General features: G+C 32.5%; 1 non-coding gene across 1 annotated transcript; it reads left to right on the forward strand.

The window, feature by feature from the left end:
• The first annotated feature begins 583 nt into the window (after positions 1–583).
• On the forward strand, positions 584–691 carry LOC112746588 (small nucleolar RNA R71). Its single transcript, XR_003174465.1, has one exon. It is a non-coding gene; the product is annotated as a small nucleolar RNA R71 (small nucleolar RNA).
• The last annotated feature ends 2336 nt before the right edge of the window (positions 692–3027 follow it).

The following is a 3027-nucleotide window of genomic DNA, read 5'->3' on the forward strand; positions in this document are numbered from 1 at the left end:
CTAAGTTTGCTAAATTAGAAGTATTTTGTTCAGAATTCTCTGTCTGTTGCTGAGTGGATGATGGAAAAGGCTTGCTATTGCTAAACCTGTATCTTCCACCATTATTAAAACCTTGTTAAGGCTTTTGTTGATCCTTCCATGAGAGATTTGGATGATTTCTCCATGATGGATTATAGGTGTTTCCATAAGGTTCACCTAAGTAATTTACCTCTGCTATTGCAGGGTTCTCAGGATCATAAGCTTCTTCTTCAGAAGATGCCTCTTGAGTACTGTTGGATGCAGCTTGCATTCCATTCAGACTCTGAGAAATCATATTGACTTACTGAGTCAATATTTTGTTCTGAGCCAATATGGCATTCAAAGTATCAATTTCAAGAACTCCCTTCTTCTAAGGCGTCCTATTGCTCACAGGATTCCTCTCAGAAGTGTACATGAACTGGTTATTAGCAACCATGTCAATGAGTTTTTGAGCTTCTGCAGGCATTTTCTTTAGGTGAATGGATCCACCTGCAGAAGTATCCAATGACAATTTAGCCAATTCAGACAGACCATCATAGAATATATCCAGGATGGTCCATTCTGAAAGCATGTCAGAAGGACACTTTTTGGTCAGTTCTTTGTATCTCTCCCAAGCTTCATAGAGGGATTCACCTTCTTTCTGTCTGAAGGTTTGAACATCCACTCTAAGCTTGCTCAGCTTTTGAGGAGGAAAGAACTTGGCTAAGAAAGCCTTGACCAGCTTATCCCAAGAGTTCAGGCTATCCTTAGGTTGAGAGTCCAACCATATTCTAGCTTTGTCTCTTACAGCAAAAGGGAAAATCATGAGCCTGTAGACTTCAGGATCTACTCCATTAGTCTTAACAGTATCACTGATCTGCAAGAATTCAGTTAAGAACTGAAAGGGATCTTCAGATGGAAGTCCATGAAACTTGCAGTTTTGCTGCATCAGAGAAACTAGCTGAGGTTTCAGCTCAAAATTGTTTGCTCCAATGGTAGGGATGGAGATGCTTCTTCCATATAAATTGGAATTAGGTGCAGTAAAGTCACCCAGCATCCTCCTTGCATTATTATTATTTTCGGCTGCCATGTCCTCTTCTTGTTCGAAAATTTCTGAAAGGTGCTTGCTGGCTTGTTGTAATTTAGCTTCTTTTAGTTTCCTCTTCAGAGTCCTTTCAGGTTCTGGATCTGCTTCAACAAGAATGTTCTTATTTTTCCTCCTGCTCATATGAAAAAGAGGGACAAAAAAATAATAATAGGGATCCTTTTTACCACAGGTATAGAGGTTCCCCTATGTGAGTAGAAGAAAAGAAGAAGAGAAAATCTGAACTCAGAGAGAGAGAGGGGGTTCGGATTTTTGGTGAGTGAGGAAGAGAATTTTCGAAAATTATTTTTGAAAAAGAGTTAGTGATTTTCGAAAATAGTTTTTGAAAAAGGTTAGTAATTTTCGAAAATTAAGAAAAAATAAAAAAGATTTTTTTTTGAAAAAGAGGGAGATATTTTCAAAAATTAGAGAGAGAGGGTTAGTTAGGTAGTTTTGAAAAAGATAAGAAACAAACAAAAAGTTAGTTAGTTAGTTGAAACAAATTTTGAAAATCAATTTTGAAAAGATTAGAAGATAAGAAGTTAGAGAAGATATTTTAAAATCAAATTTTTGAAAAAGATATGTTTTAAAAAGATGAGATAAAAAGATATTTTTGAAAAGATATGATTGAAATTAGTTTTGAAAAAGATTTAATTTTTAAAATCACAATTAATGACTTGATTCACAAGAAATCACAAGATATGATTCTAGAACTTAAAGTTTGAATCTTTCTTAACAGGCAAGTAACAAACTTGAAATTTTTGAATCAAAACATTAATTGATGATATTATTTTCGAAAATTAGGAGATAAAGATAAGAAAAAGATTTTTGAAAATAAATAAGAAAAATGAAAAAGATTTGATTTTTGAAAAAGATAAGATTTTTAAATTGAAAATTTGATTTGACTCATAAAAACAACTAGATTTTAAAAATTTTTGAAAAAGTCAAATCTAATTTTCGAAATTTTGAGAAGAAAAAGAGGAAGATATTTTTTTGATTTTTGAATTTTTTATGATGAGAGAGAAAAACATGAAAAATGATGCAATGCATGAAAATTTTGGATCAAAGTATGTGATGAATGCAAGAACACTATGAATGTCAAGATGAACACCAAGAACACTTTGAATGTCAAGATGAACATCAAGAACTTATTTTTGAAAATTTTTAATGCAAAGAAAACATGCAAGACACCAAACTTAGAAATCTTTCATGTTTAGACTCTATGGATGCAAGAATGCATATGAAAAACAAGAAAAGACACAAAACAAGAAAACATGAAAAACACTATGAATGCATGAATTTTTCGAAAAATGCAAGATGAATATGCAATTGACACCAAACTTAAAATTTGACTAAAGACTCAAACAAGAAACACAAAATATTTTTGATTTTTATGATTTTATGATTTTTTTGGATTTTTTTGAAAATTGATTGAAAAAGAAAAATAAGGATTCTAAAATTTTTAATATGAATTCCATGAATCTTGTCATGTTAGTCTAAAGCTCCAATCTGAGGGTTAGACATGGCTTAATAGCCAGTCAAGCTTTAGCATGTAACATCAGAATATACTGCTCATTACTTATCAAATTAACTTGCCTCTATGCTGATGGCTGGAAGCCCCTATCCAAAAGAATTTAGACATGGCTTTACAGCCAGCCAGGCTTCAACATGCTTCATGAAACTCTAGAATTCATTCTTAAAAATTCTGAAGAAAAATATATTTTTGAAAAGATTTATTTTTTTTTCGAAAACAAAGGAGAAATTTTTGAAAGGTCTTTGAAAAATTTTGAAAATAAAACAAAAAGAAAATTACCTAATCTGAGCAACAAGATGAACCGTCAGTTGTCCAAACTCGAACAATCCCCAGCAACGACGCCAAAAACTTGGTGCACGAAATTGTGATCTCAGGCAACGGCGCTAGAAACTCTGTACGCACGTCTTAATAA

This window comes from Arachis hypogaea, chromosome 14, assembly GCF_003086295.3.
Source record: "Arachis hypogaea cultivar Tifrunner chromosome 14, arahy.Tifrunner.gnm2.J5K5, whole genome shotgun sequence".
NCBI lineage: Eukaryota > Viridiplantae > Streptophyta > Magnoliopsida > Fabales > Fabaceae > Arachis > Arachis hypogaea.